This window comes from Ambystoma mexicanum, chromosome 10, assembly GCF_040938575.1.
Source record: "Ambystoma mexicanum isolate Mex_15411 chromosome 10, UKY_AmexF1_1, whole genome shotgun sequence".
NCBI lineage: Eukaryota > Metazoa > Chordata > Amphibia > Caudata > Ambystomatidae > Ambystoma > Ambystoma mexicanum.
In genome coordinates this window covers 1,094,081,264-1,094,095,787 of record NC_090932.1, presented here as the reverse complement: position 1 = coordinate 1,094,095,787, position 14,524 = coordinate 1,094,081,264, and the positions used below count along the sequence as shown (strand labels likewise).

General features: G+C 48.0%; 1 protein-coding gene across 4 annotated transcripts in view; it reads left to right on the top strand.

The window, feature by feature from the left end:
- STAMBP (STAM binding protein) overlaps nt 1-14,524 on the top strand; it is a 675,416-nt gene that overhangs the window by 14,667 nt on the left and 646,225 nt on the right. The window contains exon 1 of one of the 4 annotated variants that reach the window (XM_069618922.1): nt 1,264-1,351. The exons of the other annotated variants lie outside the window; for them this stretch is intronic. The gene's annotated coding sequence lies outside the window, so the exon portion shown is untranslated. Of the gene's footprint in view, nt 1-1,263; nt 1,352-14,524 lie in introns of those variants that run through there. 4 annotated transcript variants of the gene reach the window in all.

Sequence of the window (14,524 nt, the reverse complement as noted above, 5' to 3'; positions counted from 1 at the left end):
GTGTCACAGACTTTTCTTACCAAATTGTGTCGCAACTTGTGACCTTTCCCCAAAAACCTAAGAGCCCATTCTATTGGATGGCTGGGGTGGTATTACCTATAGCCGGCACCTATATCAGTTAGCTAACTGGTCCTTCCTTGTCAGGTGGCTTCGCCTGAGACTTCCCCAAAAACAATCTCTTACATTGTTGCAGGGTTGTAGGACTACCATTGGCAATTCCCCGTTACCCTCCATCCCAGAATTTGTACTCTGTGATTGGCTGGAGCGGGTCTCCTCAGGCCTGGGACCCTGGTCTGTTCCCATCGCTCTGTGTACCTTCTCAAGGTAATGAGAAAAACGGTGATTCCCAGAAGCCTTTTATAATGGCGCAATCCCATTGAAAAACGTTCTGTGTATCAGATCCTGTGTGTCCCAATTGTTGCCACTGGTACATCCACCTAGCCGGAGAGAGTGTCTGCGGACTGCAACGTTTGTTGGGCAACACATGTATCACTTTATCACTTCTTGTCTGCTTCGCTGGGAAAAGCTTCTCTTCCCACCAAGGGTTAAGGGCTATTGTTGTGCTTGACTTAGTCACGTGGGTGGGGGCTGCAAAACAGCTTTTCGGTCCACAATTAGTGAGGATTTATTTTTGTTGCTTTGCAGGTGGCTCCTCGCCCCAGGAGTCTGGTATGTTCCACCCGCCCTTGTCCTTGGTTGCAAGCACTGGCCCTTCACCTTATGATGCAGAATCTGCATCTCTACGTTCCTGTGCAATTTCACTACAGTCGTTCTATGGTTCATATATAGTACTGATTTCTCTTGGGGTTCGTATTTGGTTCTTCCTGGTTCCTTATGTGTCCCTGAAGTCGCATATAGGTAGTTGCAATAAGTGGCTGCAAGCTTATTTTTTGGGGCTCCTGCTTCCTTGCGTATTTGCGTTCGGCTAAGGAAAGTAAAAAGGTTCTGACAGCATGTACATGTATCTGTCCTCTACAGAGCTGTGTATGCATGTTCTTTGTGTGTGCACATGCGTGTCTGTGTAACTTCGTGCAGTGTTGCGAGTTTGCTTTGTGGCAAACCTTATTACGTCATGGTGTGTCTAATGCCGTCAGTAAGATTGGATGTCTATCATTAGTCAAGCTGTCCCAGTGATGTGGCGCCTGTGTCCATGAAGACGTCAGCTGGATAGGGTTTGAACAGTGTCTTGGAGAATATCTGCTCACATATGTAGAATGTACTGGCCAAAACGGAGACTGGCATCTCTCGTTTCTCATTCTTCAGGCTGTCATGCGAATGGGGGACAGGAGGACCATTCCAGGGACCCTCTCTTCACTTGAGCTATAGAGATGTTGTTGCACAGACTTTGTAGGTATGTCATGTTACTTGACCTCCTCTCTATAGTGTCTTACTGCAATTAGTATGGCTTTTGGGCATGTAACTTTCTGCAGACCAATGTCTGAACATATATTATGTTAACAGGCAATTATATTGCTTCAAAATGCATCGTGGTGCAACACCATTGAGTGGCCGAGCTTCAGTCCACCCCACTGACATTTTGGGCTATGTTGACTTGACCTGGCTGACCTACAGAGCCGTGGCTGGACAAAACAGGACACAGATGGTAAATGGTGCCTTAACAAAGCCCTTGCAATTACCAACATAAAGTAATTCACTGTTGGCACCTGCATTCATATGCTTACATTTTTAGGCAAATTATTTCTTGATGTGGGGTTATTACTTGCATGCCAGGGGAGTGATTGGAAAGATAGAACTCATTCTCACAGCAGTCCTTAAGTGAAGTGGGTACTTTACTTGGGTACCTTCAGACATAAAGGACAGAGTTAACTGCTTGTATTATTGAAGCTGCAGAAGTTGGTCACTCCCCCACCATCTCTGAAGTTTGCGTCTCTCCCAACATTTGAAGGGTTAACACCCCCCAGAAATGTAGGTTTTTGGTGCACTGTTGAAGTGCACGGCACCTGCCAGGTAGATTACCTGTCCTGCCACACCATGAAAATCGTCAGATAAACTCGAGACAAGTCGCGTCACATGTGGTAAATATTGTATGATAGACAGGAGGATGGGGAAAATATTGTTGTGCTTGGGAAACATGTGACAACATTCATGTAGAATACACAATTATGTCAATGAGTCCCATTAATGGACTTTAGTTCACCTTCTTCTCCCACAAACCTATTGAATGTCAACATTAAATAATACTTTGGAACATTACTAGATCATGAGCACTAGCAGTTAGATTAAAAGCTGCAACATTTTCTGTGTTCAAAATCAATTTCAGACATGCAGCACTTTGTATGTTTAATTTCCCTGCACACTTAAAAATGCTAGCAGTTTTGAAATCGCACAAGACTTTTGAGAATACGTTGGATTGATAGAACCCTCCTTCCTCCTTCATCCCAAAGTAAATCTTTCATCCATCAGGGTCACCTACTCACTCTCAGGAGAGAGAGAGTGCATTTTTTGCTATTAGTAATTACACTTGATTTCATTTAACACAGCACTTCTCCACCCCGCACCAAAAACCTAGGCTTCAGTTATATTCAGCACCCCTCGGTTTAAATGGCAGTTCTGGGGCGTGGTGAAAGGAACTTTGTTTTTGGACAAAGACACCACTTTCCTTTAGGGAAGTCTGGGGTGGACAGGAAAATAGGACTACCCAATTACTTTAAATGACTATAACCTGAATTACCACTGGGAAAGGGGGCAGAGGTTTCGAATTCTCCCTGTGTCCATCTATATGGGATTTAATTAAGTTATTATTCAGTAAAATATGCTATGGGTCTACTCAGTGTGCCCCCATCCACTATTAAGGGGAAAATATCAAGGCAAGCAAATCTCCACCCACAGAGTTCTGTTGGACAAGAATGGGATTTCTCTGGGTTTGGCGCGCAGGAAATTCAGCAGGGCTCCTCTTTTGGGTAAGCACAGGCACTTAATCAACGATAGCCACTATCATCCATGCCTCAATTTGTCTCTCCTTAGTCATAGGGCACAGTCAGCTTTTAGGCTTTTCCAATTGCTGTCTCCTAGGTAAACTTAATACTGCAGCAGTTTTTAGTCAATCTACCTGGATGGTATCAGGCAATTATCTCCCAGATGATTCAGGCAGCTGTCCTGGCAAGGTTAAATTCTGCCACTTTCCTTCAGTATTTCACTCAGAATGATGCAAGTACCCCATACTCGTGATCTGTCCCCATGGACTATCCCAGTAAATTCAAACAATTCATTTCTTCTCCGCTTTTTACTTACAAAATAAAAAAATGTTTCCACTCAGAAATGTCTAACGAAGTAATTAGCACTTTCGCTATGTAACTCCTCCAAGGAGAGCTACATCAGCATCAACAAGACACTACATGAGAATTGCCATGCGCATTTAGAATTCTTTTCACACAGGCGCTTGATATATATGCTTCTCTCCACAAACATGCGCCCTCATTCGATTCCAGCATACTCTGGCGGACGCACTGGCAACAGGTTAACTCCGGAGCTCCAACCGAGTCTTAGCCCTTTCCCTTTTATCTGATACCTGTACAATTCCCATCACAGACTTTCACCAGGGCACCTGTATTATGGCCCTAATCCTCACAAAAGCTGTCTCTATTTATTTATTTTTTGACACTATTTGTTAACAACGTATTTCACGCTCAACTTAATTTTAAACAACTCGGGTGCATTTTTGTGCAACCCAGCAACGAATACGCCGTTTCACTGCAGTGTCATGCCCCTCATTGATTTAGTAGAGCAACATGACTCTGCATTGCTCACAACCTACGCACCACACTCGTTTTGCCTCATCGTATTGGTCCAGATCAATACGATTCCCTCTGCTCAACTACCTGGGCCCATACTTACCTAGTTCCAATTCTGGCACGTGAATTCACTCCATGATCCCCACACGTGCAACATTTTTTCGAATTCACCCTAGGCACACGCATGCGGCCAAGACCTTCTTAGCCACGATATTGGGACCAGTTCTGCAAATGTTTTACACCCCTTCACGTTGCCGATACGCTTCAGGTGGACTCCTAAAAGTACCACCTTCCATCTTCCTCATACCACCGGCACCCCGTTCGAATTAAAACACCACAACTCATAGGTTTCCAGTTGGGCCCTTCACATCCTGACACTTTGATACCACAGCCAGCCATTAGCCCCTCATTACCACTGTCTTCGCCAAACCAGAGACTGATTTTAACCCTTTTTTTCTCAGCCTTGAAATCTATTCAACTCAACCTTTGAACTGCCAGCCACACGGCCACTAAGGCTCAACCTTTCATCCTAAAACCAAGATCTATGATTACCACCCTTGATAAGAGCAGTGCATTCTATCAGCTAAAGACACCTTTTTACATTAGTAACCGCCAGCAATACTAATTTGCTTCTTTCTCTTCTTTTTTCTTCCACTTTCTCCTCAAACATGTTATTTTTCTCCTTGAATGTATTTATTCAAATACAACCCTTACTATGTTAAACCTGCTGTTCGCCCAGCTCTATAAACACTTAAATGTTCACTTTGTCACCTTGTCACCTATACATGCATGATGAACAATAAATGTCACCACACTACAACTATGTGCTGATTGTTTAATCGTGCTGTATGTACTTTTTCATATATATCAGCCTTGAGAAGGAACCATCGGGTTCGAAACACGTGTCGGCCGACCACTCTTTAGACTATGTGTCTACCCTATGTATATTAAAAAACACACCTTCAGACACTACATCCAACATGTACATTCTTGTAGTCACAAGATTCTATGAAAACTAGTCGCTAGCAAGGTAACCAGGAATTCCCACTATTTCATTACGAAAGGTGTTGGGTTGACCTTTTCACACCTGTGACCTTGCTCTGAACAATAAGAGACACTCAGAACACAAATTGAGCTCAGCAAAGGATTATTCTATCATAGAGCCCACTTTTCTCTTATCATATATATCCCAACTAAACAGCAGTGCACAACATGTTCCAGCAACATAACCTAGCCTAGAATATCAAACCTAAAAAAACATAGCATTCCGAACCTCCGGCCCATTACCACCATAGGAATCAAACCATTGAGAGAGCCAACATCCCTTTCCCTGATATATGTTGTCAACCCATGATCCCTTTCCCCACTAACTCAACTTTTTATTCTTCCCACATTATACTACACCTTCTGTTTGCCACGCACATACTGTGAGGGGTCAGAAATGTGAGGCAGACAATTTTGTGAAGGTTTTTCAAAAGGTGCAATTAAATTAAAAGGTTGGATAAATGCCTCACTATCGCTACCCTGGCGAGGATTGCCCTGCCTAAAATAAACTAAAGGATATCTGTCCCTCACACTTATACATACAATAAATCGATGAGGTAATGCATGGCAGTTTAAAGGCAACAAAAATAACATAACCATTAAATCCGTAATATGACAATAGTTTCTCCTCATAATCTGGCATAATTTCCCTTTCACAGATTGAAGCAGGATTGGGAAATCCTGGTTTGCAACAAAAGTCCAACACAGTTCTTTGTGACTCCAACTTGACAACAGAAATGTCCAACACTCGAGTGGTTCAACAAAGAAAATAGAAGGTTCTTTCTCTTCCTTGAGTAAGGTTCAGAATTAGCCTCTTCAGATAAAGAATATTTCCTTACTTCGTCAATAGCAACAATAATTGTCTTTGTCAACATGATTTGTCCCATCTGAGTATTTATGAAGAAATATAACTCCTCTAAATATAACTCCTCTACAGCGGTTTTATACAGTTCTTTCTTCAGCACTACAAGCCACATATATTATCTTTGTCAGCACCACGAGAACATCCACCAGTAAGCCTTGTGGTGGAGAGGAACAGAGGATGGTATTCTCTATTTCCTAATCCCCAAGAAGGATGGAGGACTGACACCTATCTTGGACTTGAGATACTTGAACAAGTTCCTCAGGAAGGACACGTCCAAGATGGTCACACTTTCTCAGATCCTTCAGGCCCTCCAGCTCCAGCATTGGATGGTATTGTTGGACCTTCAGGATGCTTACTTTCATGTGCCAATCCATCACAAGCACAGGAAGTACCCAGTGGGAAGTACCCATGGTTCGCTGTTGGCGGTTCTCATTATCAGTTTCGAGTCCTGCCATTCGGGCTGACCTCCGCCTGACAGTTTTCACCAAGTTAATGGTGGTGGGGGCAGCGAACAGGCCCAGGAACATCTCGGTATCACCTGCCACTCCCTCCACAGACTGGGCTTCTCCCTCGATGACAAGAAGTCCCACATGATACCATCTCAGAGACTACAGTTCATTGAAGCGTTCCTGGATGCATCCTTGGGAAAAGCCTCGCACCCAAGATGAGGGCTCGACGCATTTTGCAGATGGTCACCAATTCATTTTTCTGGTGCCATAGGCCCGCCTGAGAATGAGATCTCTTCAATGGGCTCGCAGAACTCAATGGTCCCAATTCTGAGGCAGGATGTCAGACCTCCTTCAGGTTCCAAGCAGAGTCGCACTGGACCTTCTGTGTGCCCTGCGAGGACAACATTCTGAAGGGAGAATCCTTTTGGCAACCATGGCGGGAGATAACAGTGGTGACGGACGCCTCGCTCGAGGGGTGGGAAGCCCACGCCAATGATCTGACAATCAGCGTTCATTGGTCTCCATCAGAGTCCAAACTACACATCAATCTTTTGGAGCTGATAATGACGGACAACACGGTGGCCATGTACTACCTCAACAAGAGAGGAGGCATAGGGTCACGACTACTGTGCAGAGAGGCAATGCAGCTCTGGTTCTGGTCAATTCAAGAAGTAATCTCCCTTTCTGCAGTTCACCTAGCCGGAGAGGAGAACACAGCAGTGGACGCTCTGAGCAGGCAGAGCACAGTCTCCCACGAGTTGGAAGTAGATCAGGAATTCCCTCAAGAGATCTTCACCCTTTGGGGAAACCCTCAAGTGGATCTGTTCGCAACCAGTGTCAACCGGAAGTTCAAACTGTTTTGCTCCAGGGAGTTCCTCAAAGAGGAGATCTAGGGGCCGTGTTCGTAGGTTGAGAAAGTTTGGGAAATCCATGATCCTAATTGCCCCGGATTGGGCCAGGAGGACATGGTACCCGGACCTTCTGGACATGTCCATCTGCCCTCCAGTAAGTCTTCCACAAAGAGAGGACCTTCTCTCGCGAGAGAAGAATTGGGTTCTCCATCCAGAGATCAAGACACTCAGCCTTCATGAGTGGTTTCTGAGAAGCCGAGGTACAATGATTGGGTCCTCCCGGATGACGTAATGGAGATTTTGCTTTTGGTCGGAAGGCCAGCAAGAAAATCCTGCTGTTGGAAGAAGTTCTGCAGCTGGTGTAGGGAAAATGATGGGGACCCTTTCGTATGCGATACACCTACGGTGCTATCATTTCAACTACATTTGGCAAATCTGGGGCTCCGGATTGGAACAATCAAGGGTTATCTAGCAGCGCTTTCCATATTCAAGCGCTCCTCTGAAGAGATATCCAACTTAAAAATACCCTTAATTCAATTTCTTAAAGGACTCATGAATGTGTTTCCTCCTACATCGTTCCAAATACCAACTTGGGACCTTAACTTTGTTTTAAAGTTTTTGACGTGCCCTCCTTTCGAGCCACTCCATTCCTGCCCTTTAAAGCTACTAACTTGCAAAACTATTTTGTGCACAAAAAACGGTGCTTCTGTCCTCCCCTCACCCAGACAAGGACGAAGAAAAATGTCATATACTCGATCCAAGGAGAGCTCTATGGTTTTATGTTTCAAGGATGGCAAAGTTGTGACAGCACACCCAACTTGTCATTGGTTATACAGGACACAAACTAGGTCTGTCCGTTACCAAACGGACTATCCAGATGGATCATACTGACAATTTCAGAGTGCTACAGGCTAGCTGAGAAAGATCCACCCGAAGATTTAAGGGCTCAGTCCACTAGAGGCATAGCAACTTCCTCTGCCCTTCAAAGGGGAGTTTCAATAAAGGATATCTGCGAGGCAGCTACATGGTCCACCATCCACACGTTCACAAAACATTATTGTTTTAAACACCTCTAACAGTGAAGGAAGATTTGGGAAGGCAGTTCTATGCTCCATTCTGGTCAAACAAGAATTCTCAAATTCTTACTCCCTCCTCCAAAAGAACCTAATGCTGCTTTGGGAGTCTATCGAATACGTGGGAGGACACAATCCATTCGAAGAGCAAGTTAGTTACTCCTGGTAACGTTCTTTCGACTGGATGTTCCTCCCACGTATTCCTCATCGCCTTCCCAACCTACCCCACTGTAGAATTCCCGAGCTTTAGACCTTGAGCTCTTTAAGGGTCTGAAAAATTAAAGGCACTTATCAAGAGCAGTAATTCTGCATATGGGTGGCGAAAAAACAGAACTGAAGCCAACGGGCACTGCGCGTAGTATATGTACTCAACAATGACGTCAGCCGAGATGGAAGCCCTCGAGGGATATAGTCGACCTTCTCGACGCACAACGCCCTCTGCTTAGTTTTTTTTTTCCGAAGCAGTTGATGCTGGAAACGAAGATATCATAAGATGAGGAATACGTCAGAGGAACATCCGGTTGAAAGAACGTTACCAGGGGTAAGTAACTTGTTCTTCTCTCCGTTTTGAACCAGATCGCATGTTCTGCAAACACCTCAAGACCTTCTTCTTCTCCTCCTCCTCCTCCCCTCTCTGCCTCCCTTGCTAAGCCGCCACAATCACTTTGATTGGTGGCCTGGGTCCTTATGTGTCCTTATGGGTCCTTCTGGGCCCTGGCCTTCTGTCCAGTCGCCTGCAGCATCCGCCCTCCCCCTGCACTTGTCTTTGGGCACCTTCAGGCCTGCACCTATTGTATTGGCTGGTGACACCCTCTTCCACCAAGTGGTCACTTGCTGGCACTTACCTGTTGCCTTGCAACTGGCTCTCTTGCACACCCACCCCCCTGTGGAACCTCTAGCACTTCCTCTGTCCCTTCTCTCTCACTGCACTTGCATGCGCCAAATGTTCACAAGGCCTAGTAGGACCACTATTGTATTTTGCTCACTGTTATCATATTCCGTAATCATATTCCATTGTCTTGCTTTCCCTGGTTCTCTTCCCTTTGCCCTCTGGGCGCTTTGAAACACAATTTCTTGATGTATAGTGCCTTACAAATGCCCAATAAAATAAAATAAAAAATACATTTCTCCTTTTAACTGGTTTTCCAGATCAAGCACTTGACTGCCATCTCCCTCTTCTGATGTTTTCAAACAGCTCTTTATCAAGTTCTTGCTTGGAATAATTTCAATTCACATTGAATCGTTCAGAGACCTCCGTATGCATATGATTTCCTTATACGCCACTACTCTATTACCTAGTTTCCAGACGGTCCATTGCTGGCATCCCATCCGCTTATTCTCTCATTGTCTCTAGATCTGAGACTTTCGACAAAGTGATGGCTGCACGTGACCACTGTGATGCAATGTATTAGAACAGCTTTCATCAGCAACTTTCATTTGTTCGCATACCGTGCTTCTTGCATTTACTTGAAACTCACTGGCCGCACTCCTGAATATCAAGGCTTATCCGCTCACATGTTTTTTTTACACCCGAGGTCATGGTCTCACCTCCTGCCCTTCAGACACTCCTTGGTCGGCTTCCTTGCCCAGTAGAACGAGCACTGCTCTTCCACAATGATGGGACCGACCTGCCACACGGTTCCCTTCTTCCGACCTCGTAGGCTCCCTGGAGACACAGCTCCCTCGCCACGCTTCGCAATACTGCTTTACTCTGCAACTTCATCGTCTCTGCGCTCTGCTCTCCAGACTCATCACAGGCTGGACTGGACGGCCTGCTGCTCTCTCCTGACGAACTTCCTTCTACTTTATGCGCCACCTTTCATACACCTGAACCCTGTCAACGGATTTCAGGTGCAAGTCCTTGGCCTCTTTTGCCTGGCCATAGTTAACCCGATGAATGGGACATACCTGACCTTCATTTCTGTATTCCTCCAAATCCCTCTTCTTCGTCCCAGTACTAGAGTGGTGTTTTCTATGGGAAGTGTGCCTGCCTCTTCAAGGCTTCTTCCTCTTCTCAGTACTTTGTGGGGACTCATGGGGTAGAATAGAACATGAGTGGAAGTAGCCCATGAAGGCTGAGGGAAGGGGAGGGTAAGTCAGTGTTAGGAAAGGGGCGATACCATGTCTCGCCCTTAGGCGCTCTCCTCTTCTTAACATTTTGTGGGAGTAGAGGGAAACTGATGGATTGGGATTTACAGTAGGAAGTGTATGTCCCTCGTGATTGCTCTGCTTTCTTCGCACTCCTAGAATGGTTTATGTGATCAGTAGTGGATCGTATTCGCCGCTGTTTTGTTCTCGCACTAGCATTTGAATATGGTTTGTGATAGGAAGGTGATATTACTCCACTTTGCCTATTTCTGACCCCTATACTTTGTAGGAGTGAAGGAGCGAAGATGGCACAGGGTTGGCAATAACCCATAAACTTAGAGTGAAGGTGGGGTAGGTCGTCATGACGTAGGGAATACCATGTCTCACCCGTGGGTATTCTCCCCCCCACAATCCCTAAGAACTCTCCACTCTGGTGATTCTCCCTTGTGGATCCAACCCCAGAGTCAAGATCTAGTCTCTCTCTCTGTCTCTCTCTCTCTGTCTCTTCTCTCTCTTCTTCTCTCTTCAGCGTGTGTAGATTCTCCTGTGCCAGCTCCTTGGCGTTCTGCTACCTTTTCGCTGCCTCTGCTTCGCAGGGACTGTGCCTCTCGCGGCTCCCGCTCCTCTGTTCTGCGTCTCTCCGGCAGTGTGGAGGCTGCCTTTCGGTACCTGTAAACGCTCGGAAGCCTTTCTTCTGCTTCTGGTGTCCTTGCAGGGTGCCTCCTCTACAGTCGGCTCTGCTCTGTCTCTTGGGTAAGCCAGTTGGCTCCACGGATCTCGCAACTGCCCCACAGTCCCACGGTCGACACAGAGAGGACTAGAGTTCTTTATCCAGCGTCTCCTTGTCAGTTGCTTCTCCGGTTTAAGTCTCCCAGCATCAGTCCTGTTCTTGGAACAACTAGAGTGTAGCTTGTGCTCTTTGTCTCCAATGATCCTCATTACTCGGCTCATCTTCTTTGTGACAGTATTTCGAATGGATTGTGTCCTCCAACGCATTCCACATCTTTGACATGTAATGTCCACAGCTGTGCACTTCGGAAACTTTTTCGGCAGAGGGCGTCCTGCGTCGATGGCGTCGGGTCCATGTCCCTCGAAGGCCTCCGTCGAGGCTGACGTCACAGGATGTTATGAATAGGACGCACGGTGCCCGTTGCCTCAGTTCCGTTTTTTCTGTGAATCTGTTAACTTCGTGAGACTCAGCGCACCTTGTGTGTTTATCATTACGATGTCTTTCTCTTCAACCCCCTCCGACTCCGCGGTCTGGCTTCATGACCTGCCGGGACTGCAAGTCGAAAATGTCGCTCACCGACCCCCACCGCATTTGTTTGTGATGCCTTGGCGAGTCGCCCGACACCGACGACTGCTTGAAATGCCAGTCCCTGACTGCCAAGGCCTGGTGGGAGTGGAAGGAGAAGCTCCAGGTAGGTAGGGGCTCTAAGCCTGTTAAGTCCCGTACTTCCAAGTCCAAGAGGGTTTCCACTGACGACTCGAGGGGCGACTCACCGCGTCGGAAGGAATCCCGGGATCTCGGTCCCGGAGTGGTTCCTGCCACTCGTCTTCCTCGTCCCGGCACTCTAGGAAGCGCTCTCACTGGTCGCCTTCCCAGTCGTCCTCGGAGGATGGTGCCTCGAGGAAGGTTACGTGCCCTACAAAGTCCTCGACTCCGGAGGAATGGGCAGTGTTAAAACAATCCATGTTAGCGATTTTTTTCAATCGCAGGGCACTGGCCCCGTCGTGCATTCCGACAAAGCCGGCCAGGATCGATCTCCTACTGTGGCTCGCACGCCTTCCGGCTCGGGTTCACAACGCGACTCACATCGGGAACCTTCGAGGTTCCGTATGGACAATGAATCGAACAGTCGCAAGAGACGTGTCTCTAGGTCTCGGTTCCTCATCCCCAGCGAGACCGCAGCTACCTACGGAGGGCTTGAGGCCGGTATTGACTTGGTCGGCGCCGTGCCCGTCCGACTCGGATGTTGACGCCTTGCCATTTTACCAGCCCATGACGTGGTCGGCACCTCTGTTGACCTCGAAGCCTTCGACGCTCCCGGCGTCGCGGTTGTTGCCGCTCTCGGCGCCTTCAGGATTTTTTCTCGAAATTTGCCTTTGGAGTTCCCGGACATCGTGGATCCTCCTAGGAAGGCTTCGGTGAAGTCTGTAGGCCAGTTTTGGACTCCAGGCCCTTTTCTGTCACCAGACCTGTGTTTCACCTCCCTCTGGCTGACATTTATGAAGAGAAGGAAAGGTCTGAGTTTGAGGACCCTGATGACCTTGATGAAACTCCACATTTTTCTTTAGATAGTCAATTGGAGGAGTTGAGGCAGACCCTCCATGATGCCAGTGGGTTGGACACTTCCCTGGAAGTTGAATTCGGTAGACCTGAGCCTGGGGCTCGTGCAGAGACTTCATACAGGAAGCTCATGGCTCGGGTCTCGGAGTATCTGGGCTGGTCCAGTCCTCCTGAAGAATTTGTGTAGGATGATCTGACGGACATTCTAGATCAGGGTCCGTCCTCTGACCCGGTTTTGCCATTTCATCTTTCCTTACAGAAAAGGGCGGCAGCTGCTTGGCAGTCCCCGGAATCGATTCCAGCTGTTAATAAGTCTTTGACCAAGAAATACCAGCCTTCCGTTATCGACCCCAGCTACTTATCTACTCGCCCCACTCCTGAGAGTTTGGTGGTTCAGGCGGCTACGGCCACCTCGAGGCAGGCGGCGTACCCTTCCATCCCTTTGGATAGGGACGACAAGCGCTTCGAGGGTTGGGGGGGCCGGAAGGTATTTTCTGCTGGGAGCATGGCCTTAAAATCGGCCAACTCCACGTGTGCCTTGGCAAAATTTACACACACTCTGTGGAATTGTTTCTTTTGCGGCTGAGCATATTCGCGAGAGGGAAGAAAGGGATGGGTTCCTTGCTATCGTGCAGGACGGCAAGGATGCCATGTCTGAGTCCCTTCAGTCGGGTTTGGATACGGCTGACAGTGTTAGCCGGTCCATGGCTGCAAGCACCATTATGCGCAGATTTGCGTGGTAGTGGAAGTCGGGGTTTGCGACGGATGTGCAGGTTCGTCTTCTGAACATGCCCTTTGATAGCGCACATTTATTTGGCAGCAAGGCTGACGAGAGCCTTGAGAGGTTACAGACCTCAAAAGCTGTGGCAAAATCTTTAAGCACCACAGTGGGTCAACCTCCGCCTTTTTGTCCTAGGGGACAGCAGGGGAGGGGAGGTTCCTTTCGTTACTACTCCTCCTTTGTTAGAACGAGAGGGGCCCCCAGTCAAAGGGGCCAGCAAAGAGTACCCGTGGTGGTCAGGGAAATCGTGGTGCCAAAGCCGCTCAGGCAGCTGCCTCTTTGCCTTCTAAACAGTCATGAGGCCATGTCCCATGGTTCGCCGGTTGGGGGCAGGCTGTCTCAGCATCTCGAAGAATGGCGGGCCATTACTTCAGATGCATGGGTTCTGGATACCATAGCACACGGCTACTGCCTTCCTTTCCTTCAGCGGCCTCACGACAATCCACTGGGGAAACTCTCTTTGAAGCTTCTGGATCCGCTCCTTGCGCAGCAAGTTTTTTCTCAAGTCCTCCAGGCCCTTCATCTTCAGGATTGGTTGTTGTCTCTCGACCTCAAGGATGCTTACTTTCATGTGCCGATCCATCCCGTGCACTGAAAGTACCTGAGGTTTGCGGCTGGCGACTCGCACTTTCAGTTTCGGGTCCTGCCATTCGGATTGACCTCCGCCCGAGGGTCCTTCACCAAGCTCATGCTGGTGGTGGCAGCGTACCTCAGGTGAGGGGGGGATTCACATCTACCCCTACCTGGACGACTGGCTGATCCGGGCACGTTCTCCCGAGCTAGATTTGGATCATCTCAGTGTCACCTGCCTCGCCCTCCACAGGCTGGCGTCTCCCTGAATTTCAAGACGTCGCATCTGACACCTTCCCAACAACTCCAGTACATTGGGGCTGTATTTGACACGTCCTTGGGGAAGTGTTCGCCTCCCCAGGTGAGGGCTCATCACATTGTGCAGATGGTGGACAAATTTCAACATGCCCAGAGTCTCCCGGGTTTCGAATTCTTAAGGTTGCTCGGCCTCATGGCATCCTGCATTTTTCTGGTGCCAGAGGCCCGGCTGCGGATGAGATCCCTGCAGTGGGCTCTCAAGATGCAGTGGTCACAGTTCTCCGGCAAGATGTTGGATCCCGTTCAGATTCCACTCTCGGTCTCCCAGAGTCTTCTGTGGTGGGCCAACGAAGGGAACCTGATGCGGGGGGGAACAGTTTTGGCAACTGTGGCCGGAGGTGACGGTAGTGATGGATGCTTACCTCACAGGATGGGGTTGTCACGCCAACGACTTGACCGCCAGCGGTCGTTGGCCTCCGTCGGAGTCCAAACTCCACATCAAT